This window comes from Apis laboriosa, unplaced genomic scaffold (assembly GCF_014066325.1).
Source record: "Apis laboriosa isolate Shangri-la unplaced genomic scaffold, ASM1406632v1 scaffold104_cov149, whole genome shotgun sequence".
Classification (NCBI taxonomy): Eukaryota; Metazoa; Arthropoda; class Insecta; order Hymenoptera; family Apidae; genus Apis; species Apis laboriosa.
In genome coordinates, this window is record NW_025220694.1 from 2,628,440 (window position 1) to 2,649,397 (window position 20,958).

General features: G+C 23.2%; 1 protein-coding gene across 5 annotated transcripts in view; it reads right to left on the reverse strand.

The window, feature by feature from the left end:
• The window catches only part of LOC122717162 (ankyrin repeat domain-containing protein 50-like), a 320,332-nt gene extending 300,288 nt beyond the window's left edge, over positions 1 to 20,044 (reverse strand). For 4 of the 5 annotated variants that reach the window (XM_043941250.1, XM_043941166.1, XM_043940997.1 and 1 more), the window contains exon 1: positions 19,465 to 20,043. The gene's annotated coding sequence lies outside the window, so the exon portion shown is untranslated. Of the gene's footprint in view, positions 1 to 19,464 lie in introns of all 5 variants that reach the window. The other variant, XM_043941340.1, reaches the window with a different exon arrangement.
• Between the last annotated feature and the right edge of the window lie 914 nt (positions 20,045 to 20,958).

The window sequence follows — 20,958 nt, forward strand, 5'->3', positions numbered from 1 at the left end:
TAATTACATATAATTGATATGAGAAACATGCAAAATCGTTATATACAATGCAAGAAAATATATGTATGCCCTATGTATGACCACAGAAATAGTCAAAATATTGAATCAAATGCAGTTATTCATGTGACAAACAACTTTCTCGCAGATTATAGTAACAATATATATTGCATTTATATATATAATAATAATGAACTTCGAAATTTATTTCATGAATTAAGTTTTAGAGGGCAATTTGGAATTTATATTATAATGATTTTACCTCAATCAAACAATTAAAAAAATCTCAATGAGAGAAAACAATTTAACAAATGTTTGTATATGAAAGAATTTCAAAATAGAAGAGAGAAAAAATTTTTTTTTTATTTTTTCTGAAAATAACTTTATAATTATAACAATTTTTTTTTCGACATCCATTATCCAACTTTAGAATTCTCGTATTGATAACTTTAATCGCTTAAGGGCATAATTTTTGATCATCAACTTGATCTGTGGCGATTACATAATCTTAAGTTCGATTCCAGTAATTTTTGCGATATCGCTATACAAAATGCGAATATATATCTATCTTTGTTTTTTCTGGAGAAACAAGGAAAAACATATCGCAGGGATAAAAAAATAAAAGTTGGTCTGTATTGAGTTTTATATCATCCATTTCGATTCTATTTTTAATCGAACAACAATAAAACATCAGATAAAAAGACTTTTAACTCATTCGCTGACCAATCACGAGATACACCGATTGTTGAAAAATACACGAGTATATTTGGATTAATGTAGAAAATTTTAGCAAATCTTTTTTGGTCACAGATATAATATATATATAAAAAAAACTTGAAAAAAATATTACAGATAAAATTCATTATAAAAATTTAACATTTATTATTAATATGATTTTCCTCTGGAATTTCTATTGCCAATCATCATATTTATTGCATACAAATAATTATCTACATCAAAATATATATACTCACGAAGAAATAACATAACTTATATAAACGAAAACAAATTCAAAACAGAAATGAATTAATATGAATGAAATCATAATTTATCATAATTTAGACTTAGCAATTTAGAATGCAAACACAATGTTAACACAACGTGCAAAACAAATATCTCGTTCATTAAACATTAGATTTCTATCTATCCTTAATTCTATCTATCCTTTAATTCTCATCCGTGAACGAATTGATGAACCAGTTAACAGTTTATTTCTTAATGTAATATAAAAAAAAAAAAAGAAAAAAAGAAAATGATTCGAATAACATCCACACATAACACTGTACCCGCTGTCGAGGCCCGCATATTCCTAATATTAAATTTATCCATTCGACCGATCGACGAAATTCGTGGAATGCAACGGAAAACATTCCTGGTTGGCTTCGGGACAGGAATGGTCCTCGTTGCTTGCTTCTCTCGCGATTTTCAATTCACGCGCCATCGAATTCCCCGAATGAAATGTAGCCACGTTTCGCCCTCTGTTTTTTCACGATTTGTTAGCCCCCTCCTTTCCATCGATTTATTCATTAATACCGTGCATTATTCGCACTGTTGATTGTTCCGACGAAATAATACACTCCCCTCCCCTTGTGATTTCTTCAAAAACATAAATGGATATCGCTTGTTATTAACGATGAACAATACTCGGTTCAACAAAATTATATTGGTTACATGAATTATATATTCAATATGGATGATTGGGGAGGGAAGAGAAGGGGGATGTTTCGTTAGCAGCTCTGGGAACGAAATGATTCAGATTTCGATTTTGGTTGATTGGATCCGCGAATTCGAAATAAGATATGAATGTGAATAGAAACTTTTTAATATTATTTAATATTTGTAATAATGATTGTCGAATTATTTAGATATTCGTACAGTTTACGCGAGTTTAACCGATTAGTTATGTTATGAAACAAATAATAATTCTATTTTATATTTTACACGAAACATTGTAAATACGATTAATCATTGTGCAACGTGATTAATTCGATTGTTGTATCGAAATCATATTAAGCGAAAGCTATGAGTAATACAAAGAGGAATGTCAACAAGAGAATTATAATGGAAACATTATATGAAAGTGTTATATGAAAGCAATCTAATTATAAATTTATTAAGCCGTATTGCGTGGATAGATATCGTCGTAATTTTTGCACCGTTCTTCTATCGAAACTGTTAATTATAATGAGTATTTCGTTATTTGTGGTACAACGAGATTAAGAGATAATTCTTTATAGGAATAAATTTGTTTCATTTGAGATTGGTTTTTCAAATAAATCAAATTTGAAAAATTTGTAAGTACAATTGAAATTTATTAATTCCGAAATTAGATTAGAATTATTGATAAGAATTTGCTTATTGATAAGAATTACCATTCCTTGACTATATATCTTCAATCCCAATTTTCTCAAAAACAAAGAAATCCTTTAAATAAACGATAAAATTATTGTATATTTTTTTTTTTTTTTTTTTTTTTTTTNTTTTTTTTTTTTTTTTTTTTTTTTACATATAGAGTGAAAGTATTTATCAATTTATTCGTTTTCAATCGAAAATTAGTCAATTTTATTTGCATTTGAAAATTTTTCAATCTTGATTTACTCAAAAACAAACATTTTACTGAAATTTTATTCTTTTCCTTTGATTTGCTTTTTCATGATCCGATCAATCTTCTGTTCGATTGTACTATGAATAATAGTATAATTTTGTGTATAGAATAATTTTTTTTTTAGAATTTTTTTATTAGCATTCATTCTTAATATTTCAATATTATTTTAATTTTTTAAATATAATTTTCTAATGATACGGAATAAAGCAAAACTTAAAATATAAAATTTTTAAATTTAATCATATTATTCAAATGAAATTACATTCAAAAAATGAAAAAATTATGAAAATTAATTTGAAATATATTCAAAGATATTTTTTCAAAAAGAAATTGCTGCACATATGTGTGTTTTTACATACACGAACATTACATTCATTAAAATCACAATTTTCAAAATAAAATAATGTATGAAGATTTAAAAAAAAAAAGCTCAGATATACAAAGTCTTATCATTATAATAGCACTTACATTATAAAATATACCTTTAATAGAATTTCAATTGTTTATAATTTTTAATTTAATAAATAAACTTTAATTGATATTTATGTATATTATGTTTTTTTTAAATCAATTTTTTGAGTGTATCTCTAGAATGAATCTAGAATCGATTCGCTAATAATGTTTCACGAATGTATTAACATTCCCTATCTTTTAAATTTCAATATTAATATGAATTAGCAATATACAAAAAATATGGATGTTGCATTTCAAAAAAATATTGTTAATGAAATAAATTTTTGTCAAACTGTTCGAAAAATTAAAATTTGAATACATTTGAATACATATTTTGAATACAATATTTTTTCTAAGATTTTCAAATATATTCTTTTAAAATGAAAATTCTAATATTTCGTAATTATAACTTGTTTTAAAATTCATTAAAAAATTACATATTTTTTAATTCTTAATCCTTCGGCTAGTTTTAAGCGAAATTTTCATTATCTTAAACTTTTCGCCAAATTTTTATTTTTATTGCAAAAAGATTTAAATATTTAATTTAACAATCATGTATGATAAATTAGAAATTATAATAAGTTACAAAATTTTTTTCACATTTTTATAAAACTAAAAACAAGAATAAGAAATGAGAAAATGATTAAGTTATACAGACTACGTTAGTGAAAAATCTTATTATCGATTTGCAAATTTAATGAAATAAATTGCAAATAAATAAGTTTTCAAGTTCTTAAAAAATTAATACTTGTGAAACTTTGCAATTTATTAAAAAAAAAAAAAAATACATTTCGATTTATACGCGAAAACTTTAACTTTATATAATTAACTTTATATAATTAAAAATTAAACATTTCACATTAATAGAATCTCAAATATTTTTCTCCACGCATAAAACAACGTTGTAAATCATTTATACACGTGTTTCTCGCCGTTTAAAATTCAGCGCGATGTAAAACAAATTAAATTACGAAGAAGAGATCATCCGTCAATCGTGCAAGGCACACTTCTCAGAAATAAGCCTCGAGAAAGCATATCTCCGCTCCATAATATTGGAAGAATAAGAAGGAAGAGAAAGTGAGCGGAGAATCGCCAGCAACCAATCTCCATACACGAGTAATAACTTCATGTAAGCAAGCAGCAATTTGTATATCGTGTGCAGTATAGTTAGATATAGTTGACCTCGGGTTAACGACATGAAAAAGCGATCTACGCTATAAAGACGAGCCGTTTTCTCTGGGACGAAATTTGAAGGGAGAACTCGCCAATGGTGAAGAATCGTCCACGATGTTCGATTGTCTGCACGTTCTTCCGGTTTAGTCCTTACAGAAGGAGGAAGCTTCTTGCTGCAAACGAGACGGACACAATATCTGATCCTGGTCGTGGACTTGGTATTCGAATCGAGAAAAAACTTGGGATTATTTAATAGTGGTTTTTGCTTTTTACTTAGAAACAATTTGGTTTTCCTCGAGTTTAAGTTATGATAGATGATTGTTTTGGGAGTTTTATTTTTTTCTAATAATTTTTCTATTTATAAAATGAATTTAAGAAAAGATATAGAATAAATTTTAGAATAAATTTAAATAATCCCTATAGATGAATCATTTAAATAACATTCGAAATATCTTGATGTTATAATTATTTATTTACTTTAGTTATGTGTTGCATTCAAAAATAAAAATTCATTTAAATATTTTGTTTTTCTCTTTTTTCTTTAGATGAAAAAACTTCTTGTTTACAGTTTCATCTTTGTAAAAACGTAAAAAAAAAATCGTATTAAATTCGATCGAGAAAATTGTAAAATCAATATTCAGTATAAAATCAGTAATAGAGAAAAAATATGAAATTTTAAAATTGATACATATTATATTAAGTTCTTCTTCATAATATATCAATTTAAAGCATTTCTAATAATTTTTAATCCAAAATTTAAATATTTTTTTTTTTTTTTTTTGAGAAAATCACTATAAATTCAGTTCGAACATTGATAAGAATTTATACAAAAAATATATATATATTTTTTGTATAAATTATTAATTTATGTCATTGTATGTATTAGTTCTCTAAAGATTAATTAAATTAAAGTTGATCTATCTTACTTTTAAAAATAGAATAGTTGGATGAGATGAAAAGAGATTAGTCGGACTACTATTTTAATTTAAATGAAAGCAGAAATAGCGACACATTTGCAACACAAAAAAAAACAAAGAAGATTATAATACATAAAGAAAATAAATGATTAGATAAAATATTATGATTACGAATGGAAGTTATATGAATGTTCATATAATATGAAAATCATTGAAATAATTAGAAAAAAAAGTTCAAATTACAAAATAAGATATATAGTGTTGTTAAAAATTAAATGTAAAACTATAATTCGATAAGAAAATATAAATATACATATACTGATTTTTTATCATCTTTGCAATATATACATTTATACAACTCATATATATCATTTTTCTATAAAAACTCTATCCTACATAAAATTCTTCAACTCATAGTAGGGATTAGTTAGATCATTGTTAAAATTTTTTATATGTTTATTTTTAAGAAACTATTGTAATTTTTATATTAAATTTTGGAATTTATTAATGCAAATATATTCAATATTATGAAAAAAAAACATTTTACAAAAAAATCTTTAAATTTTGTAATTTTTAATTTTTAAAAATTTTTTATTTTTTTTCGAAATCTAAATCTAAATTTTCGTCGAAATCTAATTTTTAAATTTTTGAAATTTGAAATCGAAAATTTATGAGATTTTGAAACTCTCGAAAAAATTTTAAAAGTCAGAATTATTATTAATTTTTTTTTCCAAAGAATTTCTATTTTATCAAAGATTAAAATTTTAATTATATTATAATTTTTAAAATTCTTCAATCTCAAGTTTGTAATCAAGTATTTACGGAAATTATCTTTTTAATTTTGCAAAAAATAATTATAATAAAGATAATTTATGTAGATTATTAATTATCTCTAATTAATTGCATAATTCTATATAAAAGAAAAATAAATAATTTGTAATATGTAAAATTCAATCTTTAAAAGAAAAACATCACAGTAAACTATCTTATAAGACGAAGAAAGAGAGAAAGAAAAAAGAGAAAGAGCTTAGATTGAGGTGTGAAAGTAGAACTAATACATAGTACGATAACTCGGAAATAAAGTATATACCGGTATAAAATATTTAATTTCTAATTTAATTTCTAATTTATTTTTAGAAGAAAAGGATAATAAATTATAAGATTTTTAAAATTTTAATTAAAGTTTCTTAAATATTTTTTAGAAAATTAAAATTGAAGTAATAGTGACATATTTGATAAAAGAGAATGTTAATGAAAATGCTACACATCAATGAAAATGAAAAAAAAAAAATCGTATTAAATTCGATCGAGAAAATTGTAAAATCAATATCCAGTATAAAGTCAACAATAGAGAAAGAATACATTTGACGGATCTCAAATTTTGTCCGCACACCATATACAATAATGAACAAATACAATAAATTGTTCATATGCACTGTGTGAAAAATATAAAATTTCGAATACGATCTTTTCGCGAAATTCATATTGCACGTTCAGCATACTATCGCGTGTAAAATGCGAAGCAAATCGATGATCCAGGGCTTCGTGTTCCATAGTTGAGTGCATATGCACTCGACGAACCTTTCAAATCAAATTTCCTTACAGGAAAGATTGTAATTTTTACTGTCGTGTAATGTAATGTAAAATATGTATAATATAATGTGTATAATATAATATATGTATAATATAATATAATATAATATAAAATAGAAAAGATAAACTAAGAAAACTATATAACATTTATTAATTTGTATTAATTCAAATTTCAAATAATTTAATCTTTATTCGTGTCAGGTAAAAATTAATATTTCTTAATAGATTAAGACTGAAGAAAATATGATTTTTGGAAAGATAAATAGATAAATAGATAAATAGAAATAAATATTTTTATTTCTTTGTATAATGTAGAATTTTGTAAATAAACTTTTCTTTGAAATAGTATTTACATAAAAAAATAAAATTTTAAATATATTTAGTATTGATTTATACAAATATGTACTATTTTGAAAAAAAATTCATTCAAATAAAAAAAAATATTTCAAATAAGCTGCTTTTAATTTTAATATTTTATATAATTACTATAAATAATGTAGTAAAAGTTATATTATGATATATTAGATATATTAGAATATCCTATGACACTATATGAAAAAAAAAATCGAAAATGTGAAATAAATTTTTTTCATTGAAGTTCATTTAAAATCCGATTTTGAAGTAAATCAAGTTTAAAAATTTTGCAAATATAAGTAATACTGGTTAATTTCCAATTTAATGAGTAAATTCTCGATAAGTAAAAAAATGTAGAATAAAATTTTATTTTTTTTTATAAAAATTGAGATTTAATATGAGATTACATGTATATAATTAAATTTTTAAGTTCAATTTTCTCAAAAACTAATTTTTTCATGAAAAAAATTTCATATTTTTTGTTTATTTTCACATATAGAATTATTTCTTATTAATAATTCATTCATATCTAATAGGAAAACAGCTAATTTTGTTTGTACTCAAAAAACAAAAATGAAAAAAATTTTTTTTAAATCTTCAATTTATTTTTATAAATTCATATTATAATAATATTATTAATATTAATATAATAATATTATTAATATTATATTATTCATATTATAATAATATTTTTATAAATTCATATTTTTATATAATTTCATATAAAATCCCCTCTACGATATTAACATACTCTATACATGTAATAAGACGTATTTATATCTAATAAATATATATATCTCCTATTTTTGAATTAATTTTTTCTAAGTATAAGTATATTTATTAATATTTATTAATATTTGCTGATGATTGAATATTGTATAAATACGATGAAAATTGCTGAATATCGATATTTATAAATGAAAATATTATAAATAATATTTTAAAATAATATTTATTTATAAAAATATATCATTTTATAAAATTTTATCTCAAACTATTTCCAATTCTATAAACGAAATATTAAACGGATACATTAAACGAAAGTTATATTATCAAATAAAATATTAATAAAAATTTCAAAATATATATATATATATATATATTGATAAAAAATATTAATCATTTTAATTTAATTATTAAAAATGTATCTATAATATATTTTCTAGTAAAAATACTTTTATACTTTTATACTTTCTATCTGTGCTGTATTATTATTATTATTATTATTATTTCATAAACATGTTTCATCTTACATAAATATATCCATCAACTGCATTTACCATTTAAATTTCATTCTGATACATGGTAGTCGCCATGTTTATCAAAAATATTGGAAACGATAACTTGTATTTATTCAACGCGAATAAATATTGAGTCAACGCAATTAACGAGAAATTGTTCGGCAATAAAATATAGCACCACATTCCACAGTTTTTCATTTTTACCGGTCTGTAGCAAAAATTTTCTGAATGACAATCGTTACTTTCTATTATAAAAATTTCTATTTTTTTTTGTGATCAAGTGCAAAAAATAAATTACAAATAATTTACACAAATAAAACAAAATATGTGATAATAGAAATTAATATTCTCTTTATTTATCGTTTTATATTATCGTTACTTTTTAACGAAATATAACTTTTCAACTTTTGTTGTTGTTTGTTGAAGATCATTATTGCTTTTATAAAAAGTAAATATAATTTCATCGTTTATATAATTACAATAATTTTATATATAAATTTAGTAATTATGATTTGTAAAAAAAAACTTTATTAATAATATTAACTGAATTGAGAATCTTTATTAAACAAATTAAAAACAGATTCAATAGGTTTACTAAATTATTAAGTTAAATACATATAAAAAATGTATACTATATTAAATGTATACTATATTATATGTAAACTAAATACAAAATAAAAAACAAACAATTTAAATTTTGAGCTGTTTTTTATAATGAAAATATAAATTTAAAATAATTCACAATTCAGAATACATTAAAAAATTATGTATTTTATTTTTTAATATTAATAAAAAAATAAAAAATAATTATTTTTTTAATTGAAAAAAATTTGCTAAAAATTCAATAAAAAGTGAATTGAATAAAACGAAAATCAATTCAACAAATACTTAATAAATAATAAATATTAAATAATTATATATATATAATATAATTAATATAAAATATCGCTGTTTGACATTGATAGTGGCTTAACTCAAAAAATTTTAAATTTATTTTTACTATATACAATATGACAATATTTAATAAAACTTCTATTTATAGTATTTTTAAAAATATAAATTTTAAAAAATCTCTGTAAAATTTATACTTTGAATTGTGTCATTATTAATGTCAAAATATATTTTTTATATTTGATATTTTCTTTTTTAATTTTAAGTTAAGACAATAATTCTACAAGCAATTTTTGGATTTCTTTTAAAATTGTTATAAAATATATCTATCTGTTTCTTGTTGCGAGATTCTCAATTCTAAGTAAAGAAATTCAGATTTAATCGAGAAATAAATTTAAAAATAAAAATAATAATCATATGTAACAAATACAACAATCAGAATAGAAATAAATTAATCATGATATATTATATTATATTATGAAATATTAATAGCTGATTTAATGCTTCAGGTTATAGTAACAAAAAACAAATAATAATAATAATAAATATAACCGCTACAGAAAATTTCTTTTCCACAGGTCAAAACAGCCACGTCACTGTTCAAGCGTTCGCTCCTCGAAGGTTACCATTCCACAATTCCTTCCTCAAGTCTTATCCACTCAACCCTACATTTCCTCATTTTTCAGCGAGGAATCACCACATGCTACGATATAAGCTTATGAACAATTATATGAAATATTCTACTCGGAATTTATATGGGAAATGTAGAACTGGGATTGAAGAAAAAAAAATGTGATAAGAATATTTAACGTTAAAATGATAAGAATATTTAACGAATTATTAAAAATGAATTGCTAATTCACTTATTTCATAATTAGTAAGGGAGCATTGTATTATTAACGAAATGATAATTGTAATTTATAATTTTAAAAATATCAGAACATTTAAATTCATTAGAAAATTATTCAAATTTTAAATTTATATATATATAGACGAAATATTTTATTTGAAACTATCGTAGATATTGAACATGTTTTTTTAAAATTAAAATAATCGTAGCAACTCTTGGTAGTGCATTTTAAGATTAAAAAATGTTTTTCTTCCGTTTTTTAAATAAAAATGTTAATTATTTTTAGATAGGTATTATATAGATATATATAATAGATATATAGGTATTATATAGATATTATATAGATAGATATGTATTAAATAATATATTGCTTTAAAGATTACTTTATTCAAGGCATTGATCACTTAGTTGCAAACATGTAATAATTGCATATATATATTATTATTGCATACACTTGCTACAAGATTGCAAAAAAAATATTTTTTTTCATATCTTATATAGATTTTTTGTTATAATCTTTTAATTATGCAAAATAGATAAAAAAAATTTTAAATAGTTTTTTACACAATAAAAATGTTTTAAGTAGGTTGGTTTAATGACAACTATTTCAATAACAACAAATCAATGTATTATATATATTATTTCATTAAATTATTCTTATTTAAAAAAAATAAAAGAGAGAATTTTTTGGGCCTCAAGATGAATCAAAAATTTTCGAAAAAAATATAATTATTTTTTAGTTAAAAAATATTTCAAATATACTTATAAAAAAAATATAGCATTTTTTTTTATACTTTAAAATATATTAAGATATTTGAAATTATATGTGATTTTTAATTTTAAAATAAATTTTAAAATATTCTATATCCTTTTTAGAAATTTAGAATTTTTATTTTTCCTTTATAAGGATGATACAAAAAAAAAATAAATCTTTTGCTTTTATATGTTTCAAAATATTGATTAAAATAATAAAATAAAATATTACATCCTAAGAAGAATAATATAATAGTCTTTGATAATGAATTTTATCTTCTCAAAGATAATTTCCACTAAAAAAACTTAATCCATGTATTATCCATTATGTATACATGAACATCCATATGTATGTATGAATTTTCATTAATATCAGATTTTTCGAAAATTAAAAATTTCTCCGTAAAATAATATTTCATGATTTGAAGTTTGATAAACTATCATAATTTGAATATCTAATAAAATTTCCAAACTATAGTAATTTCTAAGTTATACAATCACAAATTTTTAGAATTAATCTATTATATTTATTTATATAATATATATATAATAATAATATATATATATAATATATATATAATATATATAATATATATATAATATATATAATATATATAATATATATAATACATATGTAATATATATGTATTATTTAGTATTCCTTGACTGCAACCAAGAGACACATACACATGTAACAAAGAAAAAGCTGCCCAAAAGAAAAAGTAATCGGGTTAACGACGTGAAACTTCTTCAACGTTCCCTCGAATCCCCATGGAACGAGCTCGAAGGTTACCTTGGTGAGAATTCCACGAGGATGCGCGTTCCTCGAAAACGACGACGCGATCCTTCCATTTACACGATGCCACGACGAATTCGGGACACCTTTGGGAGAGAAGCAGCCGGGTAAACGAGATAAATAGAGGGGGATGGCAGGGAGGCAAGGGAATATATTTGCATGGGCGAATTGGAACACCTGGACAAGCTTGTGTCCGCGGAGAGAAATTGCACGGAACATCCTTGCTCGTTCCATGCGAGCCGCAGGCTGGTTAATTCGTGGAAAGCGTCCAACTAATTTGCCCTCTGATTTTCTTTCACGAACTCGGCGAACTTTATCTTGCGATCACTTTTTAACTTTATTGAGAATTATAATATTCAATCGCATTATCTTCAATGGATTATACATTGAAGATAAAATTAAAGATAAAAATATAAATTAAAGTATTAAATTTAAGTATAAATATTAACTATTTAAGTATAAATTTATACTTAGGTAAGTAGGGTGAAATGAAATGATCAAAATTGCATGATTATTTATTATTTATTTTTTATGATTTCTTTCTTATTGATTATTTATTATTTCTTTATTATTGATTATTTATTTTTTATGATTTCTTTCTTACTGAAAAATGCATTAGTTTTTTTAGATTTAGAATATAGAAAATAATTTCTTTGATTCCAAATCTGTTCCAAATTTTTTCAAAAATTATCAAAAATTATTAAATTATTAAATTCGTGTCCGACTGATTTGCATCTAATTTTGCGATAATTTTTTAATTTGAAAATTATAATATAGGATTGCTCTCATGAAATAAATTAAAATATATTTAAAATAGAGTGAAATGAAATGAATCAAAATTGTGATTATTTTTTAAAATGTTTTTTATTTTAAAAATTAAAAACACATTAATTTTTTTTTTTAGATTTAGTGTATAAACAATAGAATATCCTTGATCTATTTCAAATCTAATTTAAATTTCTTCATTCAAAATTTCTAATTAATTCTTAAAAACAGAAATTGTTATAAATTATTGAAAAAATTTATAAAAATCAAGGAAAATAATAATTTTTAATTAGTTTGCGATCAAATTCAAATTTTAATTGTTTAAATATTAATAAAAAAAACAATTTTCATTCTTTATTAAAAATTATAAATAAAAAAAAGAATTTTATTTCTATATTTTTTTTATCGTAATATATAATAATATATTTAAAAACTTACAAAAAAAAATTTATATATATTATGTAAGATTTCATAATAAATAATTGAACTCTTTTGAAAGCATTTCATTTACTATCATATGAAAATTTTATATCGTCTTATATTATTACTATATATCCTACAATTAGTAATTTTAAACTTATATCTATTGAGCGCATATTATTAACAGTCTGCCGGTTGTAACAGGTCAATTGTAATTTATAAATATAAATTTACAAATAATCACAAATATATATTTTGCATATTTTGCAAGTGCATATAATTTATTCAATGATTTCCTTCATTTCATAAATTCAAATACAAAAATGTAATGATTAAAAGTGATCCAACATCATTTTTTATCTGTCCATCTAAATCTGTTAAAAGCTAATGAAAAATTTTCGCAGAATTTATTTTTACAATTTTTTTTTTTTCTTCAACATCCATTCTAACACTTACAAAGATAATGAATAAAACATTTCAGGAGCCATTTACCGATTCAGAACGGCAGGAAAAAACGCGAAAAGAAGAGCAAGCTTGACTTGTAAAGAGAAAAACAGCTGTCTCGATGACGTCACTACCTGTGTTACAGCTCTGTCAACATCCCTTGGGGTATGGGTCAGTCCCAGTACACACCCAAGAGCTTAGTCCAACTATCCAAGTGACGAAACTTCATTTGCAAGCACGTTACATTTTTTAAAAATCCGATATGCGAATAACTGGGAATTTTCTCAAATATTTTCAAAGAAAAGCACACGACATCTTAACATACCCTTTTCTAGATGTAAAAAAATTTTCCAAATTTGTTCATCCTTATTATTATCATGTATTCTCATTGCATATCATATGTCATATAAGGTTTTACTATGAATACTTTGATACAGTAAAGTCTTAGATATCGCAAGTTCAAATCTGCGTTATGATTTTATTCATCTGGATGTTCTAGGAATTGCTCGAGCTTCTTTCTCATCGTTTTATTTACTTGTCGAATGCGTCAAAAGTGAGAGTAAATGAATGAATGATAATGAGTGAAATATTTTATTTTATCACCGTTTTGAATTCGAGATAAAACAAAGATTTTTATCAATCAATGAAATTCTCAGAATTGGGACTTCGCGACATTCAAATGGAGGAAAAATGCATTTAAGCGAATATTGTATGTACATGTAATTTCAAATAGATAGGATAATTATAGAAGAGACGAGCCATGTTTTTTTATGATAGAATTACGTCTATAATTAACGGAGAAAATAAAGATTTTTTGCTTAAGACATAATATATATTCGATAAATTATTATTCTTTTTAATAATATTTAAGCGTCAATTTCAACTTTTTGTTTTCAATAGGATTTTCAATGCATATAATGACACTTTATTTTTGTAAAATATATTTCTGTAATAAATTTCTATAATATTTCACTCAGATATTATTATAAAAATATATGTAGTAATTTCTCATGGCTACATTAACAAGTATACGATCATTTTATCAAGTGATTAATTAACGATAGGTTTATATACTTTGATTAAGTCCGACAAATAAATCAAGGCTAGGAATATAAAACTTCATAAGTTTTTTTATTTATATTATTTTATTTAAAAATATTAAAAATAAAATAACAAAAATTGTGATTAATCAATTCTTTTTTTACTGATAGTGAAACCTTAGTGAATTTGAAGTATCATTTTGAATAACTTTTTCTTTTGCACATAATTAATAATTAGCTTAATTTTTAAATTATTCGAAAAAAATTGTTAATATCATATATTAAACTGTATACTGATATAATATAATATTGAATTTTGCTTATATATGATAGTATGTAATCGCTACTTGTCAACTATTTATATTTAAAACAGGGTAACTGTTAAACAATATAAATGAATTTGTCAAAAATTTACTTTCTTATCAATTTTTAAAAATCTTCTTTATAGTGCATAGAGAAAAATCAAATAGTTTCAAATGGTGCATTATTTAGCATTTAAATCTTCTCTGAAAATGGAAGAATTTTACAGATTTGAAAGATTTGAAATTCAATTTTTCTTAAGTAGAATTCTATAATTTTTATAAAAATATTATTTGAGTCAAAATTGATTGATTTATATATATTTAACATAATTTTAATTTCTTGATATTTTATTTGAGCAATGTATACGCTTAAATATTATTTTTATATACCATGTTTTGACAATTTCATCATACAAGCATTAATTTAACTCTCTTGATATAAAATCATGTCATATTTATGAATTTAAAAAAAATAGATTTATTATCCATAACTTTTGCAATAAAAAAGTTAATCAAGATGCTGCAAAATTAAAAATATGCTATAAAATTAAAAATATTTCAATACATGTAGTTAGAAAAATGTTAGAAATCAATTCATAAAAATATAGTTCTTTTAAAAAAACTCAAAAAAGAAGTTCAAAGGCTAATAATTTAAGAAGAATATATTATATCTATATTTGAGTATATTAAATTAGAATCTGCAAAGATCTATGTATGGATCCATTTGAATATCTTCTATAGCTCAAGTAAAAAGATAAAGAATCTTGAAAATTCATCAATTTTTAAGTCAATTTTTAAGCATCCTAATGCATATATATATACTAAATAATAGTTTTATATACATTTATATACTAATATATATATATATTAAATAATGAATCATTTAAAACTATTTAATTTTTTCTAATTAAATTTTTTTCTAGTTTCTAGTATATTAGCATTATAGCTTATTATTAATTCAATTGCAAGAAATATCCTATATACAATAGCAAAATAATAAGAAATTAAATGTGAAATTGATATCATTATCATGTAATTTTTGTTATTGTAATTTCGGTCGTTCAAGGATTATTTTATATTTTTTTTTTTTTTACGAAATTCGAATTTAAGTATAGATAAATACAAAGTACTATGGAATAAATAGAAAAATAAAAATCTATTTTTATATTTGTTATAATAGTATATTAAATTATTTTATTTTAATTTTCTGCCTTAATTATTTTAACAATTTTAATAATCATCATGTTATATAATTATAATTATATCATTATATCTAATCATCTATCTTTTTCGTTTTACATATTATTCTTTTCTATAGATATATAGATCTCTTAGTTTCTCATATTTATTTTTCATTCAGAAATAGTGACTTATTAATTAAAGAAATTTTTTTATTAGGTTGTAGGATTTCATCATTCATTTTTCATTCATATTTCATTAATCATTTATATGAAATATTAGATTTTTATATAAAAAGTTTATATTTGATTTTTGAAAATTATTTTTAACTTTAATCAAAATAAACTATTCACGATATTTTTCCAACAGCAATCTTAGGAAAAATCTTCCTTTTCGAATAAGTCTTTGTTTTTAAAAGCGATAAGCTTTTTGAAGATTTGAAGTCTAAAGAAACTTTGTCTTTGAATATTTTCTGAAATACACAAGAATGATTCAAAGTTCTGAAAATCTATTAAAAGTATTTGGAGAAGAATTTTGTAATTCTGAAAATGTTTATACAATTATTTATAAAAAAAAATACGAATTACAAAGTAATGAATATATTTAAAAAAATTTGTTTAGAAAAAAATAAAATTCAAAATTCAATAAAAAATAATGCAAAATATAATAAACTTTTCAAACATGACAAACAATTTTCAATTTAAGAATAGCCGAACAAATTAACAAATCAACGTTCAAATTTTGAATAAACATAAATTTAATATTTCATATAACACAATTTAATACTTATAAGATACAAAATTAAAATAAATTCACAATTATAACATCAAACAAAAATTTTAAAGGTTATTTAAATGATTCACTTCTTCCAAATTTATTTTTTTTTTTATGAGAAAAATATATTATGATTAAAATTTATATAGAAAATTTAATAAAATTAATGAAAATTGGAAAAATGCGATTAGTAAGTAAACGAAAAATTGAAAATAGAAATATTAATTGCACAAAAATTTGAAAATTAGTCTTTTAGAAATTTCTATTTAAGAACTATAAATATATATAAATATAATATAATATATAATACTTATATATTTCTACAATAAATATTATATATTTGTACAATAAAAGTTTTAAAATTAAAAAGTTTTTAATATTCAATAAATGTACAAATGTACATTTAATAAAAATTTTAAAATTAAAAAGTTTCCAATATTCGAAAATTAATTTTTTTAAAAAATTTGAAAATTGTTTTATAAAAATACTTATTAACAATAGCATTTTGCGTTGTTACATGATAGAAATGATTGTAAATGAATTTATTAAATAAATTCAAAATCTTGAGTTCATCATATAAAAAAAATAAATATTTTTTAAATATTTGTTATCATTATTTATAATCCATATAAATAAATTTTATAAATTCTTTTTATTGCATTTTATATAAATGATTTAATAATTGTGACAAAAATGAGCATTTATTTTTATTTATTTTTTAAATATACAATTATCATAAACAATTATCGAGGAAAAGTTATGTGAAAAAATGATTTTAATTAAAATCGAGTAAGCATATTCTGCTAACTAATTAAAGTTAGTAAGTCATAATTGTATTCTTCGCGTATATTATTATACTCCATCATTATTTAGAGTTTGTATGAAAATAATCAACGGAATGATTGTATTTAATGACTAATTAATGAAGATAGTATACAGCAAATCTTAATTTACTGTACCATACTTAGAAACGGTTAATTTGTTAATATTATATCGTTTTAATTTGCATTACAATTGTAATTAACTGTTCTTGGATAGTATAAAATAATCAATATTCATCGATTTGTCATTTGTCATAAGTGCATATCAATAAAGAACGTCTTACATAAGAGATAAGAGAGATACATAAGACGTCAACTCATAATTCAATTTTATATAAAAATAAAATATAGGTGTTAAATATCAAGCAAAAAATTAAAAAAGAAAATATATAAAAATAGAAAGATATTTTAAAGTAAAAACTAATTTAATATAAATAATATTTCAATAGTACAATTTGATTAAATTCACATGATAAATCAACTTCCATCGATCATCTATAATTTCTAAATGCAATTTATCGATAATTACATAGGAATAATTAACTTCTCCAAAAGTTTATAATAAATTTAAACATATATTTTAACATGTAGAATGCATATAAAACAACTCATTCTCTACTATATGTTGTAACTATTGTATAAATTACATTACAAAATATACTGCTATGATACGCCATATAAATTAAGATTATATACAAACATATATATATGTAATAATGAAAACCATTCCTAAAATTCTTTTATTCTTTTATAATTTATTTATTTATAAATAAGTTTATTGCAAAAATATTGATTGTATAAAGGAAAAAAATATTAAGCAAAATGCTTCACGTTCCAATCGCGCTTAATCGATATTAAGATCAATAATTTTTTCTATTGTAAATATATATACTTGGATATTTCTTCGAGCATATAAGTATACTTGTAACGAATATTCGTTGGTAATAATGTTTCAGATAAAAATAGCAAATCAAATAAAAACGGGAAACGCACCTAATTATACAATAAATGAGTTAAATAAATTATTTGACTATAAATTCTTGACTGAGCGACTTCTTTCCATTATTTCATTTTCAAATTATTATCGATCATGTACTTCGCGTAAACAAAGTCATAATCTCTTCTTCGAATTTACTGTTATCAACATTCTCAAGAAATTGATATAAATTGTCTGCGTTGCAAGTGCAAATTCTATTTTTCTACGAATTTCTATAATTATAATTAATAACTATAATTTTTTGCAATAAAATTAAAATTGAACATTAAAAAAAATGATAAAAATTTTTGCGATACAAAAACCCGAATGAAAAGGTATTATTTCCTGCAGTTATTAAAGCCTCCATTAAGGGGGTAAACTTTCGGAAAATTTTCGAAAGTTTAATGGAAGCTCACAGAACATGGTAACCGTTTATGAAGAAGTTGAATGGACTGTTATGTGAATAGACCATCTGGTCGTGGGAAAACGTGCGCATTTCATATAGTATCGAGAACGAAGATAGCATTTCTTTTTTTAAAATTTCTTTTCGCAATTTAGTNCAAAATTTATAATGAAACTTGCAATATCATTTGAAATTAATGTTAACGAGAAAAATGAAAAGGAAATCGAAACAAAAGAATAATAAAGAACATGAAAAATACATTTTTTTAGAAAATATTTATATTCCGTACCGGGAACCACGTGAGAAAACACAGTTAGTGGCGCAAGCATTATGAAAAACTAACGTAAAGAAATTTGTATATTCACATAAGCATACAAATACATGTCTGAATGAGACAATCGCGCGTGTCTCTTCATCGAAGAATCACATCGTCTAACCTCAATGATAATATCGAATGGAGGCAGTGAACTTCTCTGGCGTTGAACTATTTCAAGCTCTTGAAATGCGGCAAGACGAGAGAAAAAAAATTAGTTCACTGCGCGCGTAGAATTCTACGTGATTTACGTAAAATATAACATTGTTCTGAAGAGACTCAATGCATTTATAAAATATGTTACTGCATATACATGATAATATGTTTAACATACATATATAAATATACACATATATTGTTGTCACTTGGATCATTCTCGCAAAAAACAAAATTCATCGACTTACGTCAACTGCGAGCTCCACTCTCGATCGATACACCACGATATCTCTCTCTCACTCTATCTGTCTTTGTTACCCTTTCACAACTGTTGGCTCCGTCCCTTTGTTTCTATCGTCCCGGTAGATTCTCACCAATAAACACCAAACAAGACGAACAAAAGCAATACATAAACTAAAAAACTGTCTTCTTTTTTCACGAATCACGGTAACGTGAACGAATATAGAAGCAAGTATAACGAGAAATTCGTAGAAAAGATAAACAAGAAAAAACGTCGAACACCACACACACGCGATTCGCAATTCTGGAGCACAGCTGGTTGGAACGTCGTCGTGCGCGTTACGCTGTATCGGCCACTCGAAACTCCGGCTGCTTTCAAGGGCAAGGCTAGCCCTCGTCGTTGAAAGAACGCGGTACTATCATTATGTTACAAATAAATTTTTACAAATACAACAATGAGAACAAATTATACACGATCAATCTTCTCACAAATTGAATCGAATTTTTCTCATAAATTGAGTTGTTCCAAACTTTTGTTTCGTTCAAGAAATACCAAACTCGTCACGAACTGACTCTCTCGATGGACACGACGATACTGAGGCGCCGGCGTGTTTATTGCCCCACCACCGATTCCCCCGCTGCTTCCAGCAATTTATCCCCACTACTTTCGCTGCTCTTTCCTTCTCTATTTCTCTAATCATGCTGGATTTTTCCCTACCACACCACTCTCTCTACCATCAGCTTCCCATTCGATTCTTTCCTACCTATATCCCAGGTCTCAGCTGTCCTACGAGTGTCTGCTTTAAACCTTTCCTTCTTTCTCTTACTACTATTTTATCCTCGTTCCTTTTATATCCTTTCTCTGTTTCTATCCTTATTTCTCTCAACCCTGATCCGCCACGACGTCCTTGTTCGCAACGTTTCCCCTATACTATTCCTTTCTTTTTTCTTTGTCTCGCTTTTACTTACACAATTCGTGTTAAACTGTTCCTTTCTTTCTCGCAAGTGAATTCGAAGCATAAACTAGGTCGTTATGTTCACAGTACCACATGCGTGTTTTAACCGTTTGGCTTTTTCGAGTTTTCTCGGGATACAGATAAACATACTGGCAAACCCTTCGAAAACAATGGAATTGTAGCGCGTGCTTTTCGAGATGAACGAGGATAAAATCTGACCGAGAATTAGCCGATGAAGTCTGTCGCGACAAATCCAACGTAGTGACGTAAACTGCGTCAAGGATTCACCCTCACGAGGCCAACGAGATATGCAAATATAGGCTATTCAGAAAAAGCTGCAAAAGTTAACCTTGCAACTTTTCACTGGCAGTCTTGAATAATTATAATTGTTATAGATTTTTAAAAATCAAGCTGATGTAATTATTAAATTATTTATTTGACTTTATTTGTTTTGATCTTTATCTTTTTTCTTATTATAAAAATAGTTCTGTATACAAAAATATTTATTTTCTAGAGAAAAAGAATTTTTTCTCTCAAAAATGATAT